Raw genomic sequence first — 25,714 nt, 5'->3', positions numbered from 1 at the left:
TGTCACAGCCCAGATCCATGATCAAGAATCAAGGAAAAACAGCGAAGATTACCTGTACAATGCATGGGAAATCGATGGGCGAAGACTATGTTCACTGGTACCTTGGGAATCCCGGGAAGGGGCTGCAATGGATTCTCTACAACAAAGGAACTAAGATAGAAACTTCGCCTGATTTTCCACGCCGTTTTTCTGCTGTTAAAAGCGGAGATTCGAGTATTCTCACAATCACAAAAGTTAACCCGAATGACAGTGGCATTTATTATTGTGGCGTCTGGGATTCACACAGCAGCTGCAGACTCACAAGAGATCGTACAAAAACTTGCCTTTCACTCGGAAGCCAACACGGCTGCAGTTGGGTCTCAGTGTATGGAGGGGGAGAGTGTTAACTGCAGCAGAGAGATCACAGTCTGGTCAATCCTGATAGTTGTGGTCCAGAAACTGGGAAGAATTTTAAAGAGGACATTGTGTTCATTGTGTTAACAGGATGGAAAGAATTATAGAGGAACCTTAATTTAGTCACTCTGACATTTTGCAACCATGGTGGATTGCACAACAATAATCACATGATGGGCTTGTAAACGAATAAAATTCAGTTACGAAGATGAAAAACTGAATCGTTTCCCAAATAGGATAATTCCAGCTTTCAAACATCACACTTGTATTTTAATTGGCTGCATGTATTAATTTTAATATTAAATCCCAATAAAGGCCAGGACACCGTGATATACTCCTTTCACTTTTTGAATAGTGTCTTGGGACCTTTCGTGTCCACCTGGACAAAGCAGACTGGATCTCGGGATAACGTTTCATCTGAAGGAAGGCACCTCCAACAATTCAGACCAATTAGTCAGCATAGACTATATCAATTCCAAGTCCTGATACTCAGAGGCAAGAGTGCTACCAACTGAACCAGGCTGATGGTTAGATATTGAATTTTAAACATGTATCAAGCATACACCTCATTCTCCTTGAATAACAAATGTGTTGTCCTCCAGTCCTAGAATACAGCTTCTATGTGTATACAACTGCTGAAATACCAACCAAAGTAACCTATTGGGTGAGGGATATCAACAGATCAAAACGGAATTTCAGCTGAAGAAGACTCTAGTTTTCTTAGCCAGGCAGATCACAGTATTACAGGGCTTTGCCTACGACAGACCAGCCAGCCAAATCTTCTGCACTACTTGAAGGGGTGGACCGATTTCCTGGTAATAAGGACTCTTCCCACTCAGCATCTATTTACTCTGCAACCAAAGCCCTGACTAGTAGGGTGGTCCTCACTGGGCAAATAGCAAGTTATGCGGTTTTAGCTGGTTATAAACTGCAGCAATGTCCCAACTGAGATTCAGGATCTCAAAGCTTTGGGTTGCTAAACCTTGTCCATTACACTCTGGAATTAACAAATAGGCTGGGTCCCTCCAGGGAGAGAGTGTGCATTCCATTCCATGGAGAATTTTCTATGTGTAAGAGATATACATACATGAAACTCTCAGTTTGGTTTGGTGATGAGTTTTCAAATGTATAAGACATGCAGCTGAACCCGCAAAAAGTACATTCACCAAATTGTTGCATGGAATCCATTGCCCATTCACTGAAGCCTGATATCTGATGTGCCAGTGTTGAATGTTGATTCTGAATCCTTGAATCATGACTATCACCACATAGCACAGATTTCACCGCTCCTCAGCAGATCAACCCTACAAAATCACTCATAAGCTAACATGTAACTACTCTGAGGCCTACAATTTACATTCTATATGCTCCCACCTAGTGACATCATCTGCAGACATGGGGTCAACGTCCACATGTATGCCAAAGACACCCAACTCTATCTCTCTGCCTCCACCCTCGACTCCAGGACAACTGCTGTCCTGACAGAATGTCTGTCGGACATCAAGTCCTGGATGAGAGCTAACTTTCTTCAGTTGAATGTCAACAAGACCGCCAGCGTCTCCTCAACTCAGGCACTGCAGCATCACCATCCATGGTTGCACACTTCACCTTGCTAACCTGGTCCAGAGCCTTGGGGTCTGGTTTGACCCTTTCTACCCCACATCTGCGCCATGACCCACTCTGCCTCCACTGTCTCATACCGCAGGCCGCCGAAAAACTCATACATGCTTTCATTACATCAAGAGGTTTTGATCATTCCCACAGCAAGATGAGTGAAGTGAAGCCATCCAATTCACTTCAAGCCATCTCTAGCCCACACATCATATCAGATATGTGGGGAGCAGTTTGTGTCTGTGAAGTGTGCAACCATGGATGGTGATGCTGTCAGTGCCTGAGTGCCTTGGTGTCACTGAAGTTTATCTGGATGCAATTAACTGATCATCACATTATCAGAGAGTAAAATAAAACAAGGAATTATTTTCGTCTTTCCAGTGAGCTGTGATGATCTTTCCTTGACACAGATCCATGATCAAGAAAAACAGCAGGACAGTAGAGATTACCTGCACAGTGACGGGTGGGTAACATAAGAAATAACAGATGAAAAATCCACAGTCCATCTAGTTCGCCTTCCACCTTCCTGGTGGTTGCATGCACATATTGCCCAAACTATCTATGTACTATATCCCATAATGCTATTTCCTAAAAGAAAACTATCTAATCTGTGTTTGAAAGAATCAACGCTTCCTGCTTCAACTGTTTCCCCAGGGAGTCTGTTCCAAAGGTTCACTAGTAGTTCACGGAGTAGTGTTTGTGTAGATTCATTCTAGTTTTATCCCCCTTCATTCTAGGCCGTGGTCTCTGGTTTTACTATTCTGGACAAGTTGAAGCAGCCTGTCATAATCTATATTGTCTTGCTCCTTTGGAATCTTAAAGACAGTACCCATGTCACTTCTCAATCTTCTCTTTTCCAGGCGTGAACATGCTCAATTTACCTTGTCGCTCCTCATAGTCCAGACCTTGTGTTCCCTGAATTGTTTTTGTACCGCAGTGACCAGAACTGTATACACTCTATACAGTGTATAAAGTATGGTTTCACCACTGATTTATACAGTGGCAGGATTACCCCACTATTTCAGCTTGCTATTGATCTTTTGATACATCCCAACATTTGGTTTGCTTTACTCACTGCCACACAGCATTGCTGGGAGAGTTTCACTTTGTTGTCAATCAGTTCCACCAGGTCCTTTTCATTTTCCATATATTATTTTCCTTCCATTCAAATAGTAGTCCCTTCCAGGATTTGTTGTCCTCATGTGAAGTACTTTATATTTCTCCACATAAATTTCATCTGCCACCAATCTGCCCAATTCCCAAGTATGTTCAAATCCTCCTGTAACCTATCTTGTGCAGCTTCGCAATTTACCACCTTCATTAGCTTGGTGTCATCTGCTTGTAACTCCTAGTTCCAGATAATTTGTAAATATATTAAACAAAAGAAGTCCGAAAAAAAGACCCTTGTGGAACTCTACTGGTAACCTTTTCCCAGTCTGATGACATTTTCTGTACCACCATCCTCTGGGTTCTACTGGTCAACCAATTGCATATCCATTGTAATATATCTCCACTGATTCCTGTTTTCTTTACTTTCATTACCAGCCTCCTAAGAGGAACTGTGTCAAAGGTCTTACTGAAATCCAGATATACAACATCCACAGCCTTACCCTTGTCGCACCAAAGAAAACCAGTAAATTAGATTGGCAAGACCTTCCCTTCATGAACTCATAGTGGCTATCATTTATGATTTTATTTCTGCCAGATGCTCCATTTTATTCTTTTTTAAAATTTTATTCTTAATAAGTCTCCATAATTTTACCGACAATGGACATCAATTTACTGATCTGTAGTTTTCTGATCACTTTTGTAACCTTTCTTAAAAATAGGAGTAACATCTACCTTAGTCCAGTCTCCCGATACCTTTCTAGTATTCAGTGATCTTTGAAAGATTTGTGCCAGTGGTTCTGTGACTTCCTCCCTTAGTTCCTTAAGGGTCCTCGAATGCAACTTATAAGGCCCATGAGATTTATTTACCTTACGTTTACACAGTTTTTTGGCAACCATGCTGATAGTGATAAGAATAGAATCACAGCTTTTCTCTGTGACATCCTTGAGTTCTCTTTCCAGATCAGAGAAGTTACTGGTCTCCTCCTTGGTAAAGACTGATGCAAAAAACTTATTTCGCACTATTGCAGTCTGTGCAGCATTATTTGTCATGCTGTCTCTATGATACGAAGATAGGTGGGAAAGTAAGCTGTGAGGCTGACACATGAAGAATGCAAAGGGAAATAGACAGGCTAAGTGAGCAGGCAAGAAGGTGGCAGATGGAGTATAACGTGGGGAAGTGTGAAGTTATTCACCTAGGTAGTAAAAATAGAAAGGCGGATTATTTTCTAGGGGGGGAGGGGGTGGGGGGAGGGGGGAGAGACCAGGTAGTGTTAGTGTTTAGAGGGATTTGGGTGTCTTTGTACACCAGTCACAAAAAGTTAGTATGCAGGTACAGCAAGCAACTAGGAAGGCTAATGCCATGTTGGCGTTCATTGCAAAAGGGTTCTCTTTGACCGTGCCTTCAGCTCTCCTCTCGACTCTCTACCCCCTCCTCGCTCCCTCCCTTCCCTCCCCTCACCCTGACCATTTCCCCCTTGCTCGGGTCCTGACCCAACTGTACAGCGCCTTGGGATGTCCTCCCAACGTGAAAGGCATACAATAAATGGAATCTTGTTGTTGTTGTTGTTAGATTACAAGGGAAGTCTTGCTGCAGTTATATAAGGCTTTGGTGAGACCACACCTAGAATATTGTGTACAGTTTTGGTCTCCTTATTTAAGAAAAGACATACTCGCCTTAGAGGGGGTGCAGCATAGATTCACTAAATTGGTTCCTGGGATGAGGGGGTTGACCTATAAAGATAGGTTGAATAAACTAGGCCTATATTCTCTAGAATATAGAAGAATTAGAGGTGATCTTATAGAAACCTATAAGATTCTTAAGGCTCTTGACAGGGTAGATGTCGTGAGACTGTTTCCCCTGGTTGGAGAATCTAAAACTAGGGGTCATAGTCTCCAGATTAAGGGTCAGCCTTTTCGAACTGAGTTGAGGAAACATTTCTTCACTCAGAGGGTAGTGAATTTGTAGAATTCTCTACCCCAGAAGGCTTTGGATGCTCAGTCCTTGAACATATTCAAGACTGAGGTTGATAGATTTCTGAAGGATAGTGGGATTAAGGGATATGGGGAGAGGGCGGGTAAATGGAATTAGGTTAGAAGATCAGCCATGATCTTATTAAATGGCGGGGCAGGCTTGAGGGGCCGAATGGCTTACTCTTCCTCCTGCGTCTTATGGTCTCCCAAACCCACCTTCAGTGGCCCTATTCCACTGCTTGTTTTTCTTCTACTCTTAATGCAACTAAAAACTGTTTGTTATTATCCTTCACATTGCCATGTTCAATTCAAAGCTTTTCTTTGCCATTCTGATGCCTTGTTTGCAGTTCTGGCAAGCCTTCTGGTATTGAGTCCGACTTATTTCCATGCCATTTTCCTTCATGGGCTTAAATGCTTTTTTTTCCTGTTTATGGTTTGCTTTGTAGCCCTGTCCAAACAGGCAGGAGTGCCTTTAAGCTTGGAATCTTTGCTTTGCATGGGTATACGTTGTTCCATTGCCTTCATAATCACCTCCTTGAAGGAACTCCATAGGTCCTCCACTCCCATTGGCATTTTTAAGCCTGCCAGGCCAAGTCCAGCTAGAAATCTCAAGTGCACTAAGACAGTCCTCTTGAAATTTGGCAGTTTTGTTTGGGTTTTTAGGACCTCACCAACTCTTGTGATATCAAATGCGATTGCATTGTGGCCACTATGGCTTAATTTTTCTTCCACCCTTATGTTGTAGATTTGGACATCCCTGTTGTTCATTATCAAATCCAAGATGTTAGCTGCCCTTGTTGACTCTTTTACAAACTGAGTCATAAAACAGTCTTCCTTTAACTCTAGAAATGCCTTCCCTATTTTACCAGTAGACACATTATTATCCCAATCAATTTTGGGTAAGTTAAAATCTCCAACGACTATGGTTGGTCCCTTACTAGCAATACTCCTCATCTCATCCCACAGTTCCAGATTGAGGCTTTCACCCTGTCTTGGAGGCCTACAGCAGATCCCCAGTAATAGCTTACCTCTAGTACCACCTTTCAATTCTACCCAAAGTGATTCTGTGTCTTCCCTTTCCTTTTTTATATCCTCTCTCACTTGTGTCTCAATAATGGAGCTTATATATAGTGCCACATCACCTCCTCTTCTCCCGATACAGTCTCTCCTAAACAGTTTATAACCTTCCAGATGCATATCCCATCGATTGGATTAATTCCACCATGTCTCTGATATGCTAATCATGCCCAGTCTACCACCCGCTACTAGACCTTCCAGATCAAGCATCTTATTTGTCACACTTCTTGCATTAATGCAAGTACAGCTCCATTGATTTTGCCTTTCCCATTTACTTTATAAGCATTTTTTGTTTATTTTTCACCAAACTTTGGAGTTAGACCATTACACTGGTACGCCTTAAAGTTTTCTCTAATCAGTTTGAGTGCTCCCTTGCATCTACCACAACCACCCCTGTGCCTAGTTTAAACACTCCCTAACTAAATTATCCATCCTGCCTGCCAACACCTCCACCCCTTTCCAGGGTCTTGGCACATCCTCCCGACGTGAAAGGCACTCTATCAATGTAATTTTGTTGTTGTTGTTTAGGTGGAGACCATCCTGTCTGTATAGATGCCCCCTATTTCATAAGGTGCCCCATTATTTGAGGAAATGAAAGCCTGACTCCCTACACCAATGTCTTAGCCACACACTGTCTGCCTAATTATCCTCTGTCTTTCCTCACTAGCACGTGGTACAGATAGCATTTCGGAAAATACTATGTTTGAAATCTTTCTCTTTAGCCTCCTTTCTAATCCTCTAAATATAGCATAAAAGACCTCTGGTCTACTTCTATCTATGTTATTTCTTCCCACATGAACAACTACAATTGGTTCCTCACCTGCTCCCTGTAGCATTTCGTCAACACGGGGAGCCAGATCCTCAAGCCGTGTACTCTGTAGGCAACTTACCATTCTATTTTCTGGTCTGGTTGACACAGAATGCAATCTGTGAACCAAATAATCAAATCCCCTAATATCACAACTTGTCTGCTACTTTTTCTCTTCTTCACTCCTTCCCTGGTAAGCTGCTGGATTGTCTCGGTGCATGGCACTCCCTTGCCTGTCTCAACCATCATTTGGGTTTTCATATCATTGCTCTCCAGAGGAGAGAAACTGTTGGAAAGCACCAGGGACTTCTGCAGCTCAAATCATTCTGGCTCAATGCAAAATAGCTATATTCACTGGTACTGTGGGAATCCCGGGAAGGAGTTTCAATGGATTCTCTATTACCATTCAGAAACGTGGACGGAAATCTCGCCTGCTTTTTCAGAGTGTTTCTCTGCTGTTAAAAGTGATCAGTCGGGCATTCTAACAATCATAAAACCCATCCAGTAGGACAGAGCCACCTATAATTGTGGGCTCAGGCATTCACACAGCCCTCCCAGACACACAAGAGATCGTACAAAAAGTTGCCTTTCACTAAAAGATCACCTTGGCTGCAGCTGGGACTGATGTTCAACTTTAACTGTGATTCTGAAAAATTAATTGAAAGGAGGGAGGAACTTTGGAATTGTATATTTTAAGGGTTGTGGGGTGAAGATTCAGAAAAGTGCCTTAGTCAAGGTGACATTATTCACATGAGATAGATACATAAATGCATGTTTTGCAAATGATCACATACTGTGCTTGTAAACGAATAAAATATTTGCAAATACTCCCTTGTGAAAACCTTGTTGTTTCCCAAATAAGACAATTCAACTTTAATAATAATGATCCTTGAGTTTGCCATAACGTCTTTTCACACCTTCAAAACATTACACCTAAAAGCGCCTTGGGGTGTCCTCCCGGCGTGAAAGTCGCTTAATAAATGTAATTTCGTTGTTGTTTCTCAAAGTGTTTTTCAAGTGAAGTCCAATGACACTATTATGTAAGAGAATAATACATTCCTATTGGCTTCAAAGAATTTAATTGAGTGTAACATGTTTTGTTCAAAATTAAATCCACTAAAGATTGCACTTACAGATCACAGTTTCTTGCTCATTCCTCCAAAGATGCACGTTTCAAGTATCTGACATATTAGTTCTCTCTAACGGTAAATGGAAGATTATGAAACATCTATTCTCGCTAACAGCATTCTGTGTTGTAAATACTCTTATTTTTATAAAATATAACCATAGACTCATGGCATATCAGTTGTAACATGAACTCAATATTTTTGTAATGGAGGTATAATATTTGTGTCTTAAAATCAAGTTCTGCCAAAGACCATTGTCTTAATCACCTGCCTCTGTCCTCACATCACTCCCAATACAGCCAAATCCCTCCTCCATGACTTTGTCCCCTCCAGACCTGATTTCCCCAAGGCCCTACTCACCATCATTACTCTCCAAAAATTATAGATCATTCATAGCACAGTCTTTGCCAAAACAAGCTCTGTGAGACCATCAATGCCAGACTCCATAGCTGACACCCTATTCCCTAACAGAAGCACAAATACTGTGGGTTTTGAACCCACAACCTCCTGACACAGAACCTGCAGTGCTGCCAAATGAGCCAATATGTTAGAAAATGAATAATTGGCAATAGGTGATGCTCAGCTTGAAGAGGTGGTGGGGGGAAGGGGTAACATAACCGCAAACACTGCTTATTGGCACAAATAGGTTTAGACCATTCTCACTCAAGAGGAACGCAGTGAGATGGTCAGATCCCCTTCAAGCTTTCCACATCACATCAGATATGCGGGGGGCAGGTTGTGTCTGTGTGCTGTGTGCTCTGGTGTCACGTAAGTTTATCTGAATGCAATTTAATGATCATCACATTATCAGAGACAGTAAACGATGCTGATGATTTTTTTTTGTCTTTCCAGTTGGCTGTGATGGCTTTACCTTGTCACAGCCCAGATCCATGATCGCGCAATTAGGAAGGGTAGCGAAGCTTTCCTGCACAAAGAGTGATATGGGCAATGACTTCGTTCACTGGTACCGTGAAACTCCCGGGAAGGGACTGCAATGGATCCTCTATTACCACTCAGAAGATGAGAAAGATAACTCGCCTGATTTTCCGCGTTTTTCCGCTGATAAAAGTGGGGACTCGTGCACTCTCACAAGCATAAGACTCACCTCGGATGACAGTGGCATTTATTATTGTGGTGTCTGGGATTCACACAGCAGCTGCAGACACACAAGAGATCGTACAAAAACTTCCCTTTCACTCGGAAGCCAACACGGCTGCAGTTGGGTCTCAGTGTATTGAGGGGGAAATTGTTAACTGCAGCAGAGAGATCACAGTCTGGTCAATCCTGATAGTTGTGGTCCAGAAACTGGGAAGAACTATAAAGAGGGCGTTGTGTTCATTGTATTAAGCAGGAGGGAAAGAGTTAAAGGGGAACTTTATTTTAGTCACTCAGATATTTTCCATCTATAATAATTTAATAATCTATGGTAGATTGGACAACAATTACCACATGGTGTGCTTGTAAACCAATAAAATAAATCACAATACTTACACATGGAAACCTTAACAATTCCGGTTTTCAGGCGAAATTTTTACAATCTCCATTGTGTGCAACTTACTAATTGTAAGTTTAAACCCAACAAAGCTCACGCCCCCCCCCCCCCCCCCCCCCCCCCCCATGAAACTGATCCAACAAATATTTTTCTGTCTAAAGAGATAGGCATGGCGAGGAACACAACCACACAGCAACGCTAGTTGACAGAAAGAGGTTTCGATCATTGCTATGATTGTGGGATTGATCGATACCTCGAAAGAAGGAAAGAGTTAAAGGTGAACCTTATTTTATTCATACTGATGTAATGCACCTATGGTAGACTGCACAACAATAATCATATGGTGGGCTTGTAAACGAAAAATTCTATTACAAACATGATAAACTTAATCATTTCCCAAATAGGATAATTCCAGCTTTGAAACAACATGCTTGTGTTTCAATTGGCTGCATGTATTAATTTTAAGATTAAATCCCAACAAAAGGCCAGGACACCGGGATAAACTCCTTTCACATCTTGAATAATGCCTTGGGACCTTTACTGTCCACCTGAATCTCAGGATAATGTTTCATCTGAAGGAAGGCACCTCCAACAATTCAGCACCAATTAGTCAGCATAGACTATATCAGTTCCAAATCTTAATATGGGGCTTGAACCCACAACCTTCTTACTCAGAGGCAAGAGTGCTAGCAACTGAACCAGGCTGATAGTTAAATATTGAATGTGAAATATGTATCAAGCAAATGCCTCACTCCCTTTTTGAATAACAAATGTTTTATCCTCCAGTCCTAGGATACTGCTTCTGTGTTTTTACAATTTCTGAAATACCAACCAGAGGAGAGTTTTTTCTTTTTCTGAGAATCTTTGTGCCCATTGGGGGAGGGATACCAACAGATCAAAATGGAGGTTCAGCTGAAGAAGATCCTAGTTTTCTTACACAAGGGGATCACAGTAGTTCAGGGCCCTGCCTATGACAGACCAGCCAGCCAACCCTTCAGCACCACTTGAAGGTGTGGACCGGTTCACTGGAAATAAGGACTCCTCCCCCTCAGCTCCTATTTACTCTGCAAGCCAAAGCACTGACTAGTAGGGTGTCCTCGTTGTGCAAGCTTGCTGGGCAGCATTTTCAATGGCAAGTCATGCGGATTTAGCGGGTTAAACTGCTGCAATGTCCCAACTGATAGTCGAGGATCTCCAAGCTTTGGCTCACTAAACTATGACCAATACTCTTTGGAATTAGGAAATAGTGTGGGTTCCTCCAGGGAGAGAGTGTGTATTCCGTTCGATAGGGAATTTTCCATGTCTAAGACACATACATATATGGAAGTCTCAGTCTGGTATGGTGATGAGTTTGCACACGTATCAGACATCAGACAAAGTACATCGATCAAATTGTTGCATGGAATCCATCTCCCATTCACTGAAGCCTGATATCTGATGTGCCAGTGTTGAATGTTGATTCTGAATCCTTGAATCATGACTATCACCACATAGCACAGATTTCACCGCTCCTCAGCAGATCAACCCTACAAAATAACTCATAAGCTAACATGTAACTACTCTGAGGCCTGAAATTTACTTTCATTTCACAAATATAATGATGGTGGATATCTGGTATGAAGAGGTACAATCCCTTTACTCTGCTGGGTGTGCTGCCACCTTGTGATCGTGTATGCAGGCATAAAATAACACAAGTAACCCTTTAAACATCACAACGTTATTCCCTTTACACAGAGCATGGTTGGCATGTAAAATGATCTGCCATAAACCATGAAACACATCCCATATTACACTTAAAGAAAGTAAAGCCTGGAAAAAGAAAAATATTGAGGTGTATGTGCAGTGAGCAGGAGAGTGCGATTAGATTAAGTGCAAAACACCAGTGCAGCCTTAGTGAGCTAATTGGTGTGTTTCTATGCTGTAACATTCAGTGATTCTATAACTTATGCCACAGATCAAGACTGGCCAAGTCACTATGCACTTCCTGGTCTTTTCTGCGAATCTATTTTCCAGTAAAAGATCCAAGTATAAAAAATTATAAGTAAATATGCCTTTAAATCTTTTGTTTGTTGCAAGTTTATGAAAGCCTTTCGACCTTCCTGTCATACTTCTGCTTAACAGAGGCAGATTTTGAGCATGGGGGAAACTGACTCAAAGACATAGTCCCTCCATCTTGCCCTGTCCATTGCCACCTTCAAGACACATCTGAAGACCCTCCTCTTCGACCATGCTTTTCATCTCCCTGCTTCCCCCTGCCCTCCACCCCCCGACCACTGAACCCCAGCTCCATTCCACAACTGTCTATCCAACGCCTTGGGACGTCCTTCAGACGTGAAAGGAGCTTTACAAATCTAATGTTGTTTTTAAACTAGTTAACAATTTCCAAGTGTTCCAAAGAAAAATAAGTAGAGGGAATCAGTGTTCCCGAACAGAGCAATACCTAAAGGGGAAGTTTGGCCAGGACAGAGAGAAACTCTTTTTAATTGACAGTGTCATAATATTTGTAGTGTCCACCTGAATGAGGCAATGGGACATCGGTTGAACATCTCATCGCAAAGACATTACCTCTGACTGTGCTGCGTCCCCCCAATATAAAGCAAGCTTAGGAGGTCAAAACCTATAGGAATAAATTGCTATCAAATGAGCCAAGTTATTAGAATAATGCATAAATGGCAAAGAGACAAAGTAAAGCTTTGAGTATTACGCTCTGAGGGGAGGAGGAAACAACCACAAAACGGCTCTAATTGGTGCAAACAGGTTTGGATCTTTCCCACAGGAAGACGAGCCAACTGAGATGGTCAAATTGGCTTGAAGCTGTTCCTGGGCCACACATGGTATCAAACATGCTGAGGACAGGCTGTGTCTGTGTACTGACCGTCTTGCTGTCGTGTAAGTTTATCTGAATGCCATTCAGTAACCATCAGATTGTCAGAGAGAAAGAGAGTAAAATAACCTAATGATTGTTTTTGTCTTTCCAGTTGGCTGTGATGCTTTTACCTTGTCACAGCCCTTATCCATGATCGTCAAATCAGGAAAGGTAGCGACAATTACCTGTAAAAAGAATAATATTGACAATGACAATGTTCACTGGTACCGTGAATCTCCTGGGAAGGGGCTTCAATGGATCCTCTATTACCACTCAAGAAATAAGAAAGATAACTCGCCTGATTTTTTAAGCCGTTTTTCTAGTGATAAAAGTGGGGACTCGTGCACTCTCACAATCATAAGACTCACCTCGGATGACAGTGGCATTTATTATTGTGGTGTCTGGGATTCACACAGCAGCTGCAGACACACAAGAGATCGTACAAAAACTTGCCTTTCACTCGGAAGCCAACACGGCTGCAGTTGGGTCTCAGTGTATTGAGGAGGAGATTGTTAACTGCTGCAGAGAGATCACAGTCTGGTCAATCCTGATAGTTGTGGTCCAGAAACTGGGAAGAACTACACAGCGGGCTTTGCGTTCATTGTATTAAGCAGGAGGGATGAGTTAATTTCTAAATCCTCTATGTACAACACGATTAGGAGTTTCTCTCGGTGTCCGCGCCACCGCGCTCCCAAAATAAGATTGACCATTCCTCCATGGCTGCTTGTGGGACACATTCCTCCATGGCTGCTTGTGCAAGACAGCACAAAATTGGCTATCATATTGACCTGCAAAATACACAGTAATTATATTTTCCATTGTATCCTATGAAGCTCTTTGACACGTCCTCTCAATGAGAAGGCACTATATCAAAGGTAAATATTATTATTTTATTCAGTAAAATATAGCAACAGAACCAAATTACATTTGTATAGTCCCTTTCACATCGGGAGGACGTCCCAAGATGCTGGGCAGTCAGGGATTTTGATAGCAAAATCCTCACAGCAAATCATTATTGACATGAATTTAATATTGTTCTATGGGTCAAAATGTGCCCCTTAATATCAAGTATTGCTCAATATCATTTTCTAAATTAATCTTAACAGTGTGTTCGCTGTTACTGTGTGTCTATTTTGTCCTTGTTGTTAAATGACACACTTATAACGGGACTTTTTAATTATAATTGGATATTGCCTTCCTCTCCTTTAAATCTTTCACCTGGTCCTTGACCAAGTCCACTTTTGTGTATCTCCACAACATCACCCACCTCCATCCATGCCTTTGTCACTTCCAGACTTGATCTCTTCAAGGCCCTACTCACTGGATTCGTAGGTTCAGCTGCACAACCTCCAGACCTCTGTAGCCTGTCATTTTTCCTGTACAAGGCTCCACGAACCCATCAGCCTCTTTCTAACCCGGCTCCACTGGCTCCCTATTTATTGGTAAATCGACTTTAAGATCCTCATTGTACCTTCACACCCTTGTTGTACCACATAGTCTGCCATCCCATTTGTGGAGTCCTGTAGCTCAGTGGTTAGAGCACTCGCTTTGCAAGTGAGAGACCTGGGTTCAATTCCAGACAGGGCAAAACCTTGGGCAAGTTTCCTTACTCCACACGCCTAATAATAATCCCTCCAAAACAAAAAACAATAATAAATTGGTCATTTTCAATCCATGACTGTTTGTGGGATATTGCTGCGCGCAATTGGCTGCCGCGTTCGCCCACAACAAATATACAGTCAATTCACTTTACAGTGTGTTCTGTGAAGCGCTTTGGGACGTCCTCCCAACGTGAAAAGCGCCATATCAAATACAAGGATTATTATTATTATTATCTCCTGCAGTTCCACTTTGCACCCACTCACTCCCTTCGCTCTGATAACTCAGGTCTCCTTTGCCTTCCTGCTCTGTCTGGCCCACCATCCAGGAGTAAGCTTTCCGCCACTTTGCTCTAAGTCTCTAAAACATTTTCCTAAATCCGTCCACCTCTCACCTTCCCTTAATGCTTTCAATTGTGTCTTCAGTCATCTCCTTCCTATTCCCCATCTACCCTCCCCGATCTACTTACCTCCTTAGCTCCTGCACTACTTTGATACATTCTTCTCCGTAAAAAAAAACTCTCTGCAAGTGCAAGTTGTTGCTGATGTACATTTAGACTAAAATGGTAGACATTTCTTGAGGGAAACACTGCCAAATGCAGTAACTGTTTTTGTAGACAAACTTGGAAACGATTTACAGACAGCACCAGATAAACTGCCATGAGGTGAACCAACAATTAAACTGAACGACTGTTGTCCGGGACACCAAGAAAAACACCCTCTCTTTTTCATACACTGGGATCTTCAACTTCCAACTGGACAAACAGATAGGGATTCCTCTAACGATGTAAGTTACGCGTGAAGGTGTGTAAGACTAGACTTTTAAAAGAATCAAGTCCATTGGGGCTTTAAACCATATCTTTCTGGCACAGAAACAAGAAACAGGAGTGTTTAGAGAGTGTTTAAATGAAACAGCAAAACTGATCCAACAAGAGAGTAAATGGCCCCAGATATCGTGTGGTCTGAAGAGATCGGTGTGGGGGAGGGGAGAAACACAACCACACAACAGCGCTATTTGGCAGAAAGAGGTTTGGATCATTCCCACAACGAGAAACGTGAGGTGAAGTGATCCGATCCGCTTCAAACTGTCTCTGGTCCACACATCACATCAGATATGTGGGGTTGTGTCTCTGTGCTGAGTGTCCTGGTGACACGTAAGTTTTTCTGGATGCAATTAAAGGATTATCACATTATCAGAGAGTAAAATAAAATAAGGAATTGTTTTTGTCTTTCCAGTGGGCTGTGATGGTCTTTCCTTGACGCAGCCCGGATCCATGGTCAAGAAAACCGGCAGAACAGTAGAGATGACCTGCACTCTGGCGGGTGCATCAATGCAGAATGTGTATGTTCACTGGTACCGTGGGAATCCCGGGAAGGAGTTTCAGTGGATTCTCTATTACCGCTCAGAAAGTCAGACGAAAACCTCACCTGCCTTTTCAGAGCGTTTCTCTGCTGTTAAAAGTGGTCAGTTGTGCATTCTAACAATCATAAAACCCGTCCAGGAGGACACAGCCACCTATTACTGTGGGCTCTGGCATTCACACCGCCCTCCCAGACACACAAGGCATCGTACAAAAAGTTGCCTTTCACAAGATCACCTCGGCTGCAGCTGGGACTGTGTATTGAAGGGCAGATTGTTAACTGCAGCAGAGAAAACAATCTGATGATATCGCCCAAATATCACATCTCAAAGCGTTTCTCAAAGGGTTTTTACTGTGAAGTCCTGTGTCTGTATTATGTGAACAAGATATTACATTCGCATTGCCATTGACTTCTAAGGATTCTGTTGACTGTAACATGTTTTGTTCAAAGTTAAATCCACTAAAGATCGCGCTTACAGATTACAGTTTCTTGCTCGCTCCTCCGGAGATGCACGTTTTAAGTATTTGACATGTCAGTTCTCTCTGACGGTAAATGGAAGATTGTGAAACATTATCCTATTTGGGAAATGATTACCGCACAACTGAAGTGTATTCGTTTATAAGCATAACATGTGATAATTGTTATGCAATCTACCACTGATGCAAAATGTCAGAGTTATTATAATAACTATTTCCATCCTGTTAAGGCAGCAAAAAGTTAGTGTTGTAAATGCTCTTATATTTGTAAACTATAGCCATAGCATCATGGTACATCAATTGATATATGAACTCAATAATTTTGTGATGGAGGTTGAAATGTGTTCTGTTTAAGACCATTGTCTTTACCACCTGCCTCTGTCCTCACATCACTCCCAATACAGTCAAATCCCTCCCCTTTGCCTTTGCCCCCCCAGACCTGATTGCCCCAAGGCCCTCCTCACCAACATTTCCATCCTTACTCTCCAAAACCTCCAGATCATTCATAACACAGTCTTTACCAAAATATTCCCCGTGAGACCATCACTGCCAGAGTAAACGGACACCCTGTTGCCCATCAAAGGCTCAAAGGCTGTGGGTCTTGAACCCACAACCTTCTGTACCAGAACCTGCAGTGCTGCCAAATGAGCCAATGTGTTAGAAAATGAATAATTGGCAAAAGTTAATGCACAGCTTGAAGAGGTGGTGGGGGGAGGGGTAACATAACCGCAAACACTGCTTATTGGCACAAACAGGTTTAGACCATTCTCACTCAAGAGGAACGCAGTGAGATGGTCAGATCCCCTTCAAGCTTTCCACATCACATCAGATATGCGGGGGGCAGGTTGTGTCTGTGTGCTGTGTGCTCTGGTGTCACGTAAGTTTATCTGAATGCAATTTAATGTTCATCACATTATCAGTGACAGTAAACGATGCTGATGATTTTATTTTCTGTTTCCAGTTGGCTGTGATGGTTTTACCTTGTCACAGCCCAGATCCATGATCAAGAATCAAGGAAGAACAGCAAGGATTACCTGTACAATGCATGGGAAATCGATGGGCGAAGACTATGTTCACTGGTACCTTGGGAATCCCGGGAAGGGGTTGCAATGGATTCTCTACAACAAAGGAACTGAGACAAAAATTTCGCCTGATTTTCCACGCCGTTTTTCTGCTGATAAAAGTGGGGACTCGAGTATTCTCACAATCACAAAACCAGAGCCGAATGACAGTGGCATTTATTATTGTGGTGTCTGGGATTCACACAGCAGCTGCAGACACAGAAGAGATCGTACAAAAACTTCCCTTTCACTCGAGATCCGTTCGGCTGCAATCGAGTTGAGAGGAAGATTGTTAACTGCAGCAGAGAGATCACAGTCTGGTCAATTCTGATAGTTATGGTCCAGAAACTGGGAAGAGGGATGTAAAGAGGGAGTTGCGTTCATTGTAGTAAAAGGATGAAAAGAGTTATAGAGGAACCTTAATTCAGTTACTCTGACATTTTGCACCAGTGGTAGATTGCACAACAATAATCACATGATGAGCTTGTAAACGAATACAAGTAATTACAAACGCATGAAAAACGTAATGGTTTCCCAAATTGGATAATTCCACTTTTGAAACGATTTGTTTGTATTTCAATTGGCTGCATGTATTGTTTTAAGATTAAATCCCAATAAGGATAACACTTGCACATCCTAATCACCTGCTCATTCCTCTCGATTTGCATTGTAATCCTCCAATAAATTAGTTCAGCTTGATGGTAGAGGAAACATCATGAAACATCTTTTTCACCAACAGATTTCTCTGTTGTAAATACATATTTGTAAAATATACCGTAACCTTGTAGCAAAACAGTAATAATATGAACTTCATATTTTTGTAGTGAAGTTTGGAATCATTTTCTAAATGAATTTTAAAACTGCTTGTTAGTGTTTACTGCGGCTGGTCTCTCAGTTAGGGAAAACATTATGCCAGAATACAATACATATTTATATAGCGCCTTGCACATTGGGAAGATGTCTCAAAGTGTTTTTAAGGTTTATAATACCACTTGAGTCCACTCTAAATTGACTCTATTTGTGTAGTATTTAGAATGTCCAGAATTTGGCAAAGTGTTGAATTTATTTTTAAGTGTGAAGATGTTTTTCTATACTTCTTAAAAGAACTTACAGACAATCAGCTTCAAAATTAAAGCTACATTTAATAATTTGCCAAATTCTAGATGGTTTAAAATACTACATAAATATACTAAATTTAGCCCAAGATGGAATATCTCAGTACGTATTGGTAAATTGTGCACTTATAACAGAATTTTCTAATTCTAAGAGTATACGTGGAACATAGGAACAGGAATAGGCCATTCAGCTATCAAGCCTGTTTTGCCATTTCATTAGATCATGGTCCATCTGTACCTCAACTGCAAATACTGGCAAGATTGATTAACTTGCCGATAAGTATGTATTTGGTGCCATGGTTATCCATGGTAGATGCACTCTGACAAGGATAGTATATTTAGAGGTACGTGCAAAATGATCCTTACTCCACACGCCTAATAATAATCCCTCCAAAAACCAAAAACAATAATAAATTGGTCATTTTCAATCTACGACTGTTTGTGGGACATTGCTGTGCGCAATTGGCTGCCGCGTTCGCCCACAAATATACAGTCAATTCACTTTACAGTGTGTTCTGTGAAGCGCTTTGGGACGTCCTCCCGACGTGAAAAGCGCTATATCAAATGCAAGGATTATTATTATTATTATTATAAATGTGTTGAAACTGTTTTCACTTATAGATTGAAACCAAAACAATAATATCAGTGCTGGCCATGGCTGTTTCACTGGTAACATGAGTGAAGTGTTAGATTGTGGAATCCCCATTATCTTCATGTGAAGTCATCTTGCATCATTCATTCAACATTTGTAAGTTGTGGGCCTTAAATTTTACAACCCTCGTAACCTCAGGCAAGAATTGCTACCAATTGAGTCAGGCTAAGATCAAGTAAGATTACAGATGGGATAAGCAGAGATAAGGTTGATTTCAAATTGATCAGGATGCCAAGTGCAGTGGTTGGAATTTGTATGAGAGGTGAGTAGTCAGTTTGTCCTTCTCACATGGGGCAGACAATGAAATGGGGCCAGAATGTAATGTCTTGGTATGCACAGCTGCATCTTGCTTAGGCCGTCCGCATTGAAAATGATGGACTTGGTAAAACAGCAGGAATGTTGCTCAAGTAAACAATATATTAGACATTTTGAATTGACAGGTTGTGGAAAAACAGTGCTGGCGATTTTGCTCCCAAACTGACAGAAAGGCCCCCTTTAAAAGTGAGGTTAGTGAGAGGTGCCTAGGCAAGAGGTGCCTAAACAACCTTGGTAGAGACAGAATAGAATCTTTGTTCAGGTTGTCCAGTTAACCAGAAGATGAATCTGAATTAAAAGGTGGCGAAAACCTACAACAGAACCTCTCCTGGTCATTTTCTTCAGAAGGTTATGGGTTAAAGCCCCGCATTGGGACTTTGAACTCACAGTTTAGGCTGTTGTTCCAATGCAGTGCTTGGGTGGGGGGGGGGGGGGGGGGGTGGGAGTGCTGCATTATCAAAGGTGCCTTCCTTTGGATTAAACGTGAAACTAAAGTGCCACCTGTCTATTCAGGTAGATGCTACTATTTGAAAAGAGAAGGGAGTTTCTCCCAGTGTCCTGGTTAGCAGTCCCTCCTATAGAATTGGTCATTCACTTCATGGGTGTTTGTAGGACACGGCAGCATGCAAATTGGCTGCTGTGCTTGCCTACATATATACAATCACTCCATCTCACAGTAAAAAATCCTGTGAAGCTGTTACTGACATCTCAATGAGGTGATAAGGCTCTGTATAATAATAATCCTTGCATTTGATATAGAGCCTTATTACATCTTCTGGATATCTCAAAGCGCTTCAAAGAATATACTGTGAATTGACTGTTTTGTAGGTGAAATGTAATGTAATATATCAAATGTACTGGTTATTACTAAAACATCAATGCAAGGAAAAGTGATTTCAAGAACAACAAATTATATTTGTACAGTGCCTTTCACATCAGGAGGATGTCCTAAGGAACTGAAATAATAATAAAGGGAAAAGGATGAGAAGATCTGGGTATAGTTAAAGTGCAGTGTGTTTGCAGTTTAACAGCAGCTGTGGATCTTGATAGGGATGGCTCTCAAATTGGCTTGTGTTAAAACTTTCAATATCAGAGATGAGTATTTGTTGATTGACAGTTTATCTAAAGATATTAGTGTGAATTCATTCTTGTGCTGTGGTAGCTATTTATTGGGAAGGTAATTTTAATCCAATATTACATTTGGAATTGCAGGAATTTGTTTTAGGGTATAGAGATGAACTATTTTTCCCTTTTCAAAATCTGAATTTCAAGATGTCAAATATTTACCTGTAAATTGGATTTCTGTTTCCTGGACACTAATTGATGTGAACATCAAATTGTAGTTTGTGTGAATGTCATGCTTTAAATTTCATGAGCATTCGCAAGTTTTAATTACTGTGCAAATAGAAAACTATAATTTTCTGAATAATTCAGCTATTTTAGTACAGTATGTTTCTGTACGTGGATAAATATTGTATAATTCAGTGTAAACATAATGAGAATGTATTGCACACCCATAGGTTGATAGAGACTGGAGTTTAAAAAGTGTTTGTTGGGAAAATGGCAGGGTAAATGGTACCTCACACTGGATAAAGTGCCTCCTCCATGTAATGTAAAGAGCTTCTCCTCTAGGGAGTTGCTTAACTGTCACATCAGCAAATGAGGACTTACTTCTGTTGAGATCTCGGATCAGAGCTGAGTTGTTGCAAATTGATGTGTTGTATACAAGGTGTGTTTTTTGACAGCTTGAAGCATGATTTCCAGTGGTTTTGCACCAACAAATGCTTTATGAACTCTTTATTTTCACCTACACATTATAGTCACTACTCTACAGTAAATCTTGGGAAATGCTTTGAGATGGTCTAGTGATATTATAAGGTGCTATATAAAATGCAAGGATTATTATTATTATTTTAACAAGCTACTTAATGCTGAATGCAATCAGTATTACTCAATACAAATGTGATACAGTCAATATTTGGTTGAAGTGGTATACAGAATTTTTATCAGTGCTGCGTTGGGGTATGGGAAATTCAGTTTAAGATGATCCACCAACATTATTATGCACCCCTTATTTAAAATAGCATACCTGGGTCCGATATATTCATATTTTGGAGAAAGTCCAGAATCCAATCTGCATGTAAGCATTACACATATGCCTTTCTTTTGGTCTTGTGCCTCAGTCTCAACTAAAATTTATAAATTTATTATTATTTGTTTCTGTCAATAAATGTGGCTCAGCTGGTGGTCTCATGTCTCTCACTCCTCTCCATTACGTTCTGGTTAAAGACCATTCGTATGCATGATGTTCTTGGATTGGCTTGCCTTTAAGGTGAAGACCAGACTGACTTCATAATTGACAGGCAGAGTGCAGCATTTACTCTCTTGATTACAACTGGTTATGTAAATAAAATGATATGATTAGGATGTTTGCATTTTGCACATACATGCAAGTTTGTGTGTCTTTCCCTCAGTTGTGTTGTTATTATTACTTTTTGAATGGAATGTCATTCCATTCAATTGGTTCCAGATTTAGACATTTTCAAAGGCATGCATTTTATTTTCTTGGTGTGGAGGGAGTGTGTCTTGAGACCACTGACTTTATACCGAGTTTACGAATAGAAGAGGAAGCAATGACTTAGTTTGTGAAGCAAACAATATCATTAAGATCCCACAAGTATAAAGTATTATATTAAATACAAATATTATGTGTATGAAAATATCCTCCACAAATCCTTTGATATCTTTACTTCTCAAGACTCTGTCCATAGCAACGTAGGAACTGGGTAGGTTTTGGGCTATCTTATTAGATCTCAGCAGCTCTTTACATCGTAATCTTTATGACTTCTGCATATGGCGACTCTAAATAATCGAAGAAAGTTGGATATTAACCTATAACTGGAGTACGTAGGTAGAAAACCACGTAATGAAGCCAGACCCCTGGAAGGATTGAAACAAATATAAACAGCATACACGCACACCTCACCTTTTGGACAAATTAGTAACCTGCCAAAATATTAATAAAAAAGAACTGCTCATAAGCCTGAAGATCAGCTCACAGGAAAATATGCACTTAAACCACAGCACCACTGAGAAGAGACACCATCGATTTCCACAAAAACCACAACTAAACTGGAATCATTCCCACCTCGCTCTCTTGATCCGAGTTCACACCTAAGGAAATTCAATTCACTTTAACTGTGATGATATTGTTCTAACTGTTAATGTGTATCTTATGGAATGTCCCCAAATGAGCTGTTCTGGACTGTTTGTGGATGTAGATTTTGTTTCTCTTTATTAATGAGGATTATCACTCTTATTTTCCATACTACCCTCCCTCAACCAGATCCTCAAGCTGGATGATCTGGCGAGTCTAAAATTCGGATATGGACTTGTAACCTGATTATATTTTTTAATCTTGCACAGCTTTACAAACCAGTTTACAACTCAAGTGCCCTTTCTTTGAGATACAATTGTATTTAAACTAAAGATGGAAGTTTATATTTATATTGCATATAAATATATAATAATCCCTCCAAGAAAAGCAATAATAAATTAGTTATTTTCAATCCACGACTGTTTGTGGGCAATTGGCTGCCGCGTTTCGCTCACAAATATACAGTCAATTCACATTACAGCATATTCTGTGAAGCGCTTTCAGACGTCCAGAAGACGTGAAAAGCGCTATATCAAATGCAAGAATTATTATTATTATTATTTTTATTATCACATCTTCCAGAAGTCTCAAAGCTCTTCACAGAATATACTGTAAATTGAATTCACTATATATTTTGTGGGTGAAACACAGTAGCCAATTGCGCACAGCAGGAAATTTAAAGGGTAGGACAAAGAGAGTGGGATTAAATTAGGTGGTTCGTGTGGGCATAAATAGCAGGACAGATCTGATGGCCTGAATGGGCTGTTTCTGTGCTGTAACATTCTGTGGTTACCAACAGTTGTCATTTGTGTCCTCTTTTTCTTATTCCCCAACAGTAGACCCCCTAGGTCAATACCCAGGGAAAACACAATGGTGCTACTGTGTAGTATGAGGGAATGATCGCATTATTGCTGAGGGATTGAGGCAGGTTTACAGCTGGTAAAAAAAGAGAGCAAGTAGGTTTGTGGATTATTTTGAGTTATAAAAGAAAGCAATGTTGCCCTCTATCACCTCTGTCTGCTTTCCCATCATCTCAATTTCTGTGTAGTCTTGAATTCAATTCAATGGTCAACTTTTCTCTTCTTGCCATAAGGTTTCTAAATCTTCCTTTTTTTCCCTTAATCTCCCATTTAATTTTCATGCTGATCCACAGCAGGAGTGTGCTTACTGGGCTCCACAATGACAGAGCAAGAAAACTATACCAAAACTGCACACATAAGCTTCAGCTTCCTGTAGCTCAATGCACAAAACCACAATGACGTTCTGAGATTTCCACTCAATGCTTCATTTTTTAACGTTTCAAACAGTTTGTTATTTCATTATTTGCTTTATGGAAAAAAAAATGCATCTTATTTAATTGTTGTGTTCTTTGGCTCCTTGTAATAAATGTTAAGAGCATGTGGGACATTGGAGAGTAGTCTCAAGTTCAGACTTAATTTAGAAGCCAATTTTCCGCACTGACCAAAAAGGAAACATCAACGTATTTCATTGGGGGTGGGGTTAGAGATACAAGGGAAGAAATTCCACCTGGGTCTAATTTATGTAGTATTTTAGAGTTTGGCAAATCATTGTATTCAGTCTTAACTTTAAAAAGTCAAAAATAATTTAACAGAAAACTGACTTCAAAATTATTGTTGTATTTAAGAATTAGCCAAATTCTGGATGCTCTAAAATACTACATAGAGTAACTCTCAACCCAAGTGGAATTTCCCCCCAATAGAGACTTGAGATCTATTTGGTAAGTGTAGATAATTTGTCCATTTGTGCTTATAACTGACAGTAATTCAATTGTAAGTGATAAATTAAAAAGAACCATCTCAAACTTGCTGTTCTTCTCCAAATTCCTGAAACGCATTGCTGTCAACTAACTTTGATTATGCCTTTCCCTCCATTTCCTACTCGAGTCCCTCCAGTCTGTTTTCCTGTGGCCCACAGCCCAGAGGGTAGGGTTAGACGGCATCATTCATCAAACCTACAAATGATATCCTCTCTCTATGTGACCAGGTATCGCTATGTCTCCTTATCCTCCCAGAACTCCCTGTTTCCTTTGATGCAATCAATCAATCATGCCATCCTTCTCCACCACCTCTCCTACCTCATCCATCTTAGTGGGAACAAACTCATCTGGTTTGAGTCCTACTTAACCAACCTCTTCCGGTCCTCTCACAGTCACCTGTGGCGTACCCTAAAGCTCCCTCCTTTTTCTCATTTACATGCTCCCTCTCGGTAATGTCATCTGCAGACATGAAGTAAACCTCCATATGAATGTGAATGACACCCAAATGTACTTTTCCTCCTCCAGTCATGACCCCAGATCCACCGATGTTCTGTCCGCTTGCTTGTCAGACATCTACAATAACAATAACTTGCATTTATATCGCTCCCTTCACGTGGGGCAGCATTTCAGAGTGCTTAACAGTGGTGGAGCCTGATGCCCAGCTAGGGGGAAGGAGAAGATGACCATAAGCACGGTTGAAGAGGAAGGTGTTTAATCATGATCTAAAAGAGGGGAAGAGGTGGCATGAATCCAATCCCAACTTGACACACTCACTATCTCCAATGAGAGAAGAGGAGAATCCTAAGGAATAAAGATTACCAAGATTCCTTTTGAGACTGAAGTCAGGAAGCACTTTTTCACACTGATGGTTGTGAAAATGTGGAATGCTCTTCCGCCAAAAATCTGTGGAGGTGGAATGAATAAGGATGTTGAGGAGAGAGATAGGCAGATTGTTAGGTAGTAGAGTTGGTAAGGGGTATGGTGAAAGGACAGGACAGGGCTTTGGGGTTAAAAGATCTGCCAAGACCTACTAAACTAGTGGAACAGTCTTGATGGGCTGAATAGTCTCCTCCTGTTCTTGTTTTCTGATATTTGCTTATATTCATGACAAAGTAATAAACATTATGGAAGAATGGGATGTAGTTTGCAGTGTTCTTCAATGGAATTCAGAGTGGAGATCACTTGGGTCTATGTGACATAATTTATCATTACTTCAGAAATCTCCAATTGCATGACTCAGATTCCATATTAATACCATGAAAGAATAGCTCAGTTTAGAGCACAACAACAACAAAGGAAAATTACATTTGTATAGCGCCTTTCACTTTGGGAGGTACTGGACAGTTAGAGTTTCAGACTCGAGCTGGGGTTTGGGATTGGGGAGGGTGGAGCGCAAGGGGGTAAGTAGGGAGATCAAAGGCACGGTCAAAGAGGACAGTCTTGAGATGGTCTTGAAGGTGGCAAGGGAGGGGGCGAGGTGGAAGGACTGAGGGATGGAGTTCCAGAGGGTGGGGGCAGAGTGGTGGAAGGTTTGCCTGGCAATAGTGGGGCAGGCGAGGCGGGGGACATGAAGCAAGCTGGAGCCCGCTGAGCGGAGGGAGTGGGCAGGTTGGTTGGGGGTTAGGAGGTCGCAGAGGTAGGGGGACCAAGGCCATGGAGGGCTTTGAAAGTGAGGACCAGGATCTGGAACTGTATCTTCTGTGTGATAGGAAGCCAATGGAGTCGGGCAAGGATGGGGGTGATCAG

Source organism: Callorhinchus milii, unplaced genomic scaffold (assembly GCF_018977255.1).
Source record: "Callorhinchus milii isolate IMCB2004 unplaced genomic scaffold, IMCB_Cmil_1.0 Scaffold2, whole genome shotgun sequence".
Classification (NCBI taxonomy): Eukaryota; Metazoa; Chordata; class Chondrichthyes; order Chimaeriformes; family Callorhinchidae; genus Callorhinchus; species Callorhinchus milii.
Note: the sequence above shows the minus strand (reverse complement) of the source record.